The sequence below is a fragment of the Homarus americanus genome, unplaced genomic scaffold (genome assembly GCF_018991925.1).
Source record: "Homarus americanus isolate GMGI-L3 unplaced genomic scaffold, GMGI_Hamer_2.0 scaffold57563, whole genome shotgun sequence".
NCBI lineage: Eukaryota > Metazoa > Arthropoda > Malacostraca > Decapoda > Nephropidae > Homarus > Homarus americanus.
The window spans coordinates 57501-66999 of NW_024752597.1; positions in this window are offsets into that span (position 1 = coordinate 57501).

The following is a 9499-nucleotide window of genomic DNA, read 5'->3' on the forward strand; positions in this document are numbered from 1 at the left end:
CAGGTAACACCACTAGACAGGTAACTCCACTAGACAGGTAACACCACTAGACAGGTAACACCACTAGACAGGTAACACCACTAGACAGGTAACATCTAAAAGTCACAAAAACTTGAATCTATAAATTGTGAGATGAGACTTAACCTCCTCCTACTTCTCCTCTTCCCTCTCCTCCTTCTCCCCCTCCCCCTTCTCTTCCCCCTCCTCCCCCTCCCCCTTCTCTTCCCCCTTCCCCCTTCCTCCTCCTCTACTCCAGGTCATTGCCCAGAACCCAAACTGGATGGATAAATTTTTGCCGAAGCTCGAAGATGTTAAGTGTACACATGAGACTTGTACACATGAGACTTGTATACATGAGAGACTTGTATACATGAGACTTATACCCGTGTGTATATGTATGTGTGTATATATGTGTGTATGTATGTGTATATGTGTGTATGTATGTGTGTATATTTGTATGTGTATATGTATGTATATATGTATGTGTCTGTCATATCAACATACAGAATATACATAAGCAAGTGGTGTTGACTGTCTACCATCACTGTCTATTTATCAGAGATTGACAGAAGCGCCTTCAACGCATACAATGAACTAACTCGTAGCAGAGAAAATTACTGATATTTTTAACGTCTGACAGCTAAAAGAATGAGAGAGAGAGAGAGAGAGAGAGAGAGAGAGAGAGAGAGAGAGAGAGAGAGAGAAGAATCCAACAATGGTCATAGTTTAGGTGGAAGAGCATTTGGTATTTTTCTTTTTTTTCTTTTTCTTGCGGTAGAATAGTTTAGTGATGGGGGCTATTTATTGTTATTAAGGTAACATGATGACTGGCGGTGGAAAGTTGTCGTGTGGTTGGCTGTTGGTTGGTTGGGTTGGTTGGCTGGGTTGTTGCTGTTGGTTGGTTGGTTGGGTTGGTTGGGTTGGTTGGGCTGCTGGCTGGCTGGGTTGGTTGGGTTGGGTTGGGTTGGTTGGCTGGGTTGGGTTGGGCTGGGTTGGGCTGGTTTGGCTGGTTGGCTGGTTGCTGGTTGGCTGTTGGGTTGGCTGGCGGCTGGCTGGTTGTCTGGCTGGTTGGTTGGTTGTCTGGCTAGCTGGTTGGTTGTCTGGTTGGTTGGTTGGTTGTCTGGCTGGTTGGTTGGTTGTCTGGCTGGTTAGTTGGTTGTCTGGCTGGTTGGTTGTCTGGCTGGTTGGTTGGTTGGCTGGTTGGTTAGCTGGTTGGTTGTCTGGTTGGTTGGTTGGTTGGCTAGCTGGCTGTTTGGTTGACTGGTTGGCTGGCTGGCAGGTTGGCTGGCAGGCAGGCAGGCAGGCAGGCTGGCTGGACCAGATTCTTTACCGCACCAACTGTCTCAGCTCAGTGATCCCTCTGCCTATGACACCACCGCCACCACAGGCACGAGTCAGGTGAATGTTCGCCTGGCGTTGGGTGACAGCGTGAGTTTTCTGTCGTACGTTTGCCACTATAAACGCAAGACTGACGTACAAGCGCCTGGCGATGAGCGTATGTACTGATGTATACACTCTAGCCACTGAAGGCAAAAAAAAAGACAAGCGAACGTACGTCTGACGAAGAGCATAAGACTATAAGGTTGTTCGTTTCCAGTAATAATGAGAGAAAGTCACCTGCGCCCCACCTGCTTGGGCGTGCGTGGGCGTGGAGTGCGGGCGTACGTGTGTGTATGTGTGTGTGTGCATGAGGGCGTGTAATGTGTATGTGTGTGTGTGCATGAGGGCGTGTAATGTGTAAGTGTGGAGGTGTGGGCGTGGGGAGTGCCTGGAGGTGTGGGCGTGCGTGTGTGTGTGTGTGTGTGTGTGGCAAAATGGGAGTTGGCTTAGCATTGATATCTGAGGAAAGTTGCCATATTAAGAAATGAAGCAGCGTTGCCATGAGCCACACTTGACCCCTAACAGTGTTGTCATGAGCCACACTTGACCCCTAGCAGTGTTGCCATGAGCCACACTTGACCCCTAGCAGTGTTGTCATGAGCCACACTTGACCCCTAACAGTGTTGTCATGAGCCACACTTGACCCCTAGCAGTGTTGCCATGAGCCACACTTGACCCCTGAAGGTGTTGTCATGAGCCACACTTGACCCTCAACAGTGTTGTCATGAGCCACACTGACCCCCAGCAGTGTTGTTATGAGCCACACTTCTGACCCCTGTAGCAGTGTTGAGCCAAGGAGTCATTGAATTTCTGACCCCTAGCAGCACGTGAGCCACACTTGACCCCTAGCAGTGTTGTCATGAGCCACACTTGCCACACCCACTTTTGCCGGTGACCTTCAAATGGAACTCAGATGAACTTTAAATACGAAGGGTGTGGCAAGGGACCAAGGGTGTGGCAAGGGGGAAGGGGGAAGGGGGAAAAGTGAGTTGAGGAGGGAAGGGTGATGTGGAGGAGGAAGAGAGGAGAAGGGAATGGAGATTGAGAAGGAAAAGTGAGGTGAAGGGAAAGGGATGAGGAAGAGAAAAAGGGGACGGAGAGGAGGAGAGGTTTTGATGGAAGGGAATGGGAGGAGAGGAGGGGTTAAGTAGAGGGGGGGGAGAGGAGAGAAGATGGGGGAGAGGAGAGAAAGGAGGGGGGGAGACGAAGGCACAAACAAAACACTATTCTATTGACCAAACAACAACACCAAACAGACAAATAAACACCCCAAGTCTCAAAAGGGGTTCCTAAGGTAATTTCTCTCTCCATCGCAATTTGAGGAAGATCCATGGGTCGAGTCACACCGCAATTAAGAAGCCATTTAGGTCGTTATTTTCTCATGGATTCACGGTGATTCTTGGAGATATAGTTGGTCTTCTAGATGGTGATAAATGAACTTATCTAGAAGACCCAATTACACTTTAAAACGTTTTAGATTAGACCTTAACTAGATACGTTCACTTAGTATCAGTTAGTCACTTTCTCCCCCAACAATAAAAAAAATGATAGTAAACATTCCAATCTTCGTGTGTGGGGGGGAGGAGGTAGGGGTAGGGCTGTGTGTTTGAGCTGATTTGACATTTATGTGTGTGTGTGAAATCCAGACTCTAAAAGACTTTTATTTCAACGTGTGTGTGTGTGTGTGTGTGTGTGTGTGTGTGTGTGTGTGTGTAAACACCACAGAGTATACTGTCGGCCCGTCACGCACCAAGACGCTCTCACTCACTGGGACTGTCTTAGCTTGTCTTAAGACCAGCCGTCGAGTTTCTCAAGAAAATGTGTGTTTTGTGTGTGTGTGTGTGTGGGGGGGTGTAAGGTGTATGTGTACGTGTGTGTATGTATGTATGTCTGTATGTATGTATGTATGTATGTGTGTGTGTGTATGTCCACCACTACACCCTCACTTCCAAACAACACGCACACACACACACACGCACACACGCACACACACACGCACACACACACACACACACACTTCCTATAAGACCCTCCGTTTAAAGACCTTCATTATCAGTGGAGAGACAACAGCTGATTGCCTCACACTTAAGCTACAAAATGGCGTCAAAATTGCCCTGAGACTATAGTGATATTTTAAGGAATTTCTCTCAACCTATATAAAAAAAAAATCCAATATGGCGGAGAATTTTACCAGAGACTCTACCACCTTAAATAAAATCATTCTGGTGACCCTAATTTAATGATGATGATGATGATGATGATGACGATAATGATGTTGATAATAATGATGACGATAATGATAATCTTACGACTGTTCGTATTCCAAATTCTTAGATAAGGTAAATTACTTTCACATTAACAAGAGAAATGATCTAATTAAGGTAGAGTCTCAGTTTAATTTGATACCTGTGTGTGTGTGTGTGTGTGTGTGTGTGTGTGTGTGTGTGTCGTGTGAGGATTATTATTTCTATCTTAACTCTTATTTATTTATGATTATTGTGTGTAAATATAATGTGTGTATTGTAAATCATGTACACATACACTATAGTACACACACACACACACACACGAACCTAACCACACACCTACACACACACACACAGAGAAACGTCAATCACTTCAAACTCACACGAACCTAACCCCCAACACACACACACACACATACACACACACACACACACACACACACACCTCGAATACTTGGTTAGGTACCCAGACGGAACCTTCCTCCTCCTTCGCCTCCTTCAGTCTCCTCCTCCTGCACCTCCTCCTCCTTCAGCGTCTTCTACAGGTGAGTAACTCCACCATAACTGTACCTAGGCTGCTGGACCGACACGACTGATTCTTCACTGTCGGACTAAAGCCTCCCTCCCCCTCTCTCTCTCTCTCTCTCTCTCTCTCTCTACAGGTACATATACAAGTACAGGTAGAGCCATACAGGTACATATACAAGTACAGGTAGAGCCATACAGGTACATATACAAGTACAGGTAGAGCCATAGAGGTACATATACAAGTACAGGTAGAGCCATACAGGTACATATACAAGTACAGGTAGAGCCATACAGGTACATATACAAGTACAGGTAGAGCCATACAGGTACATATAGAAGTACAGGTAGAGCCATACAGGTACATATACAAGTACAGGTAGAGCCATACAGGTACATATAGAAGTACAGGTAGAGCCATACAGGTACATATACAAGTACAGGTAGAGCCATACAGGTACATATACAAGTACAGGTAGAGCCATACAGGTACATATACAAAGGGTTGCAGTAGACACATGTACATATACAAGTACAGGTAGAGTCATACAGGTACATATACAAGCAGGTAGAGCACACAGGTACATATACAAGACAGGTACATATACAAGTACAGGTAGAGCCATACAGGTACATATACAAGTACAGGTAGAGCCATACAGGTACATATACAAGTACAGGTAGAGCCATAGAGGTACATATACAAGTACAGGTAGAGCCATACAGGTACATATACAAGTACAGGTAGAGCCATACAGGTACATATACAAGTACAGTAGAGCTGAGGTACACATACAAGCACAGGTAGAGCCACACAGGCACATATAGAAGTGGCTGGTAGAGCTAATACAGGTACATATACAAGTACAGGTAGAGCCATAGAGGTACATATACAAGTACAGGTAGAGCCATACAGGTACATATACAAGTACAGGTAGAGCCATACAGGTACATATACAAGTACAGGTAGAGCCATACAGGTACATATAGAAGTACAGGTAGAGCCATACAGGTACATATACAAGTACAGGTAGAGCCATACAGGTACATATAGAAGTACAGGTAGAGCCATACAGGTACATATACAAGTACAGGTAGAGCCATACAGGTACATATACAAGTACAGGTAGAGCCATACAGGTACATATACAAGTACAGGTAGACATACAGGCATATATACAAGCACAGGTAGAGCCATACAGTGTGGGGCATATGCTGGGCACAGGTAGAGCCATACAGGTACATATACAAGCACAGTAGAGCCATACAGGTATATATATACAGTGTAGAGCCATACAGGTACATATACAAGTACAGGTAGAGCCATACAGGTACATATACAAGTACAGGTAGAGCCATACAGGTACATATACAAGTACAGGTAGAGCCATACAGGTACATATACAAGTACAGGTAGAGCCATACAGGTACATATACAAGTACAGGTAGAGCCATACAGGTACATATAGAAGTACAGGTAGAGCCATACAGGTACATATACAAGTACAGGTAGAGCCATACAGGTACATATACAAGTACAGGTAGAGCCATAGATACAGGTTTATTCTATTATGTTAACAACTTTGATGTTTTGATCTTACACTACACAAATACACTTATTGACACACACTTAACACACTCTGAATCATACACTTAACGAAGCACTACGCAGATACACTTATTGACACACACTTACCACACTCTGAATCATACACTTAACGAAGCACTACACAGACACACACTTATTGACACACACTTAACACACTCTGAATCATACACTTAACGAAGCACTACACAGACACACTTACAACACACACTTACCACACTCTGAATCATACACTTAACGAAGCACTACACAAATACACTTACAATACACACTTAAGATTAAATCGCCATCAATATCATTCAGTAGAAAAAATTAAATATTTCGAAATTTAGTGAAAAAGAAAAGATTTAAAACAATTTATGAGAGAGAGAGAGAGAGAGAGAGAGAGAGAGAGTGTGTGTGTCACCTACAATAATAAGTTAAGAATAAATTGTGTAAACTGTACTACAACACACACACACACACACACACAACCCCCCCAATACACCCTCCAACCCCACTCCCACACTACACCCACACCCCACCACCCCCCACCCCCCACACCCACACCCCTACACCCTCAATAAGTTAAGTCAACAGCAGCAGTGACTAGGTGTAGACAGATGTGATTTTCTCTGCCCTACTTACAAGGGAGCAGCACTGTCTCAATACTTATAACTCACTTATTAAAGTATTGTAATGAGAGAGAGAGAGAGAGAGAGAGAGAGGGGAAGACAAACATGCAGAGAGACAGACAGACAGACAGACAGACAGACAGAGACAGACAGACAGACAGACAGAGAAATCCCCAACATCAAGTTATTCTCGCCAGTTATCACCAAGCCGCAATCACCACCACACTTATAAATTATCTACACACTTATAAATTTCCCCACATACTTATAAATTTCCCCCACATATTTATAAATACCCACACACACTTATAAGTTTCCCCACACACTTGAAAGTTTCCCTACACACTTATAAACTTCCCCCACATTACTTATAAGTTTCCCCACACATTTATAAACTTCCCCCACATAAATCACCACAGGTTCGAATCCCGTTACTTCTCACAAAAACACTTTCAATTACTTTTTTTACTCTCACCGTTACTTATAAGGAAATAGTCTTACTTATAAATTATGTTGGTTTAAGTAGGTGACAGTATCTTTGATTCATTCACCATAAAGCACTTACAGATGCACTTAACACTTATAGAGGCACTTAATATTTTATATAGACACTAAGCACTTATAGAGGCAATTAACATTTTATAGGCACTTAATACTTATAAGACACTTACAAAAGACACATTCACCAGACACTTACAAATCGTCACAGTTTCGTCCCAATAAGTGAAAAGTGAGTATAAGTTACTTAATATGTTGTCAGTAAGAAAACATATTTGTCTCACTTAAGGGAAGATTACTTATACTTTAACACAGGGGAAATTTACTTATACTTTACGAAAGGATGAAGAGATACTAGTAAAAGTAATGTCACGTAATTTTCTTCAACTCACTTAACTAGTTTTCCGTATCACTTAAAAGATAAAATGTTACTTTACACAGATATAAGTAAATGGAAATACTTTTTAATGTTTATCTCTGGTGTAAAGTATTATAAGTAACGATACGAACACTTTTCTCTGTTGTAAGTAAGTTAAGTATTGATATGGTTACCTGTTTTTTCATACACAGGTAAGTTTCTCAGGTGTCCCTGGAGATAATTCAGTACTTACCATGATAGATGAGCTGGTGACGTCGGAGTAAACAACCTTTGGTGTGTGTGTGTGTTGATTCCTTTCAGGTATAGAGTGTGTGTGTGTGTGGGGGGACAGATATACCAAGCGACTCCAAGATACACTGTGTGACCCACTCTCACCAGCGCCACTAATACTCTGAAGTCTCGCTCGCTACGGAACCCCCCTAACACACACACACACACACTGTAGTCAGCCACCAACCCTCTCTCTCTCTCTCTACCCCCCCCCCTTGCAGTCCCCCCTCCTCCCCCCACTTCCTCCTCCTCCTTCTCTTACGCTCCTCTCTCAAAACTCCTCCCCCATCACTATCGTAACCCCCCTCATCATCCTTTCAAAGAAAAAAACAACTATAATAGCCCATAATGCTCCACTGCGACAGATTACCACAGGAATTCATTTTAACATAGTTATCCCTCAACAAGTCGAAATAGAAATCTAAAGGCGGATTTGGAAGCCTCCAGACGGCACAGCGATCTGGTCTTAGCCAATCAGAACGTCGGGAAATAAGAGCAGTCGTGTCGGGTGACCAATGGAAGACTAGTTCTTCAGAACAGACTGCAGTTACCCTTCAAGACTTCCTTGTTCTACTAGAACTCGTCTACCCTAAGACACGGAGCGTACCGCAACGGTGTAAAGGGAAACGGCTACGAGAGGAATACCAACAACAACGGGACCAGATACCCGTCTGCGGTCAGCTTACAACGGGGAAGGAAAATAAACCGGTTACGCTACAACAGCGAGGATGGTAACAGTTGTAGACTACAACAACGGGAAGATAAAACGTTTTAAACTACAACGCACACACACACGCACGCACACATACACACACACACACACACACGCATAAATTTTTATAAACAGAAAGAGAGAAACGAGAGTGTGGGTGTTGACATGAGACAGGTGTTGTAAGAGTTGTGCATGAAAGTGACGACTGAGGAGCTATTACAGCCATGACACTCCCTCACTCTATCCCCCCTCACTCCCTCACTCTATCCCCCCTCACTCCCTCTCTTCATCCCTCCCTCTCTCCATCCCTTCTTGAATATTTAATAATAGGTTACCTGGCCCAGGGGTCGTGTTCGTTGTGCTCGTTACTTGGCCCAGGGGGCGTGGTCGTTATGCTTATTACCTGGCCCAGGGGGCGTGGTCGTTATGCTTTTTACTTTTATCCTCTTCACCAATGATCGGATCGTTACCTACTTGGGCGATCGGTCACGTCTCTGTTACGCACTGTTGGCAAGTACTAGACATACACTGGCTCCTGAATGTACCTGTACCTGCTCCAGCGTTGGTCAAGTCTGGTCTTGAAAGAGAACACACTGGGTGCCGTCACAACACTCTCTGCACCATCTATTTCTTGAAAATTACGTCCAGTAAGTGACCGCCAATGGATCACTGTGACATGGTTTACGTAATCTAGAGACTTGACACCAAAAACAACATTGTGAATTCCCCTGGTAATGTCTTCTGGGCCCACAACTTGTCAAATGAGACTTCCTCTTAATTTTTCCTTTCTCTCTTTCTTCGTCTCCCTTTCTCTTTTTCTTTCTTTTTCTGTTTTCCTGTATTTCTTCCTCTCTTTCTCTATCTCTCTCTCAATATTTTCTTTCGTTCATCCTCTCTCATTCTATCTTTATATTTCTCTGTTTTTTCTTTCTATTCTAGGAGTCACAAAGACCACAAGCAGTGAAAATGTATGAGAGAGTTAAGCTCGTTACCACTCAACCACCAACACCCGGTATTGTAATATAGTAAACACTGCTCAAGATACCACAGAATATACCATCACTCACTCGGATTACCATTCATAAGGTCAACACGATTCATAAGTGCAAATCAGGTCAAAAATTGTTATATTACTATTTCAGGATCACAGTTAATTAATTTCTTAGTGTTTTATTTTACACGTTGAGAATTAATATTATTCTTGTCAGTGAATGATTGAGTTAAACGAGTTGGTAGTACTCACACAACGTTACCCTCACACACCACACC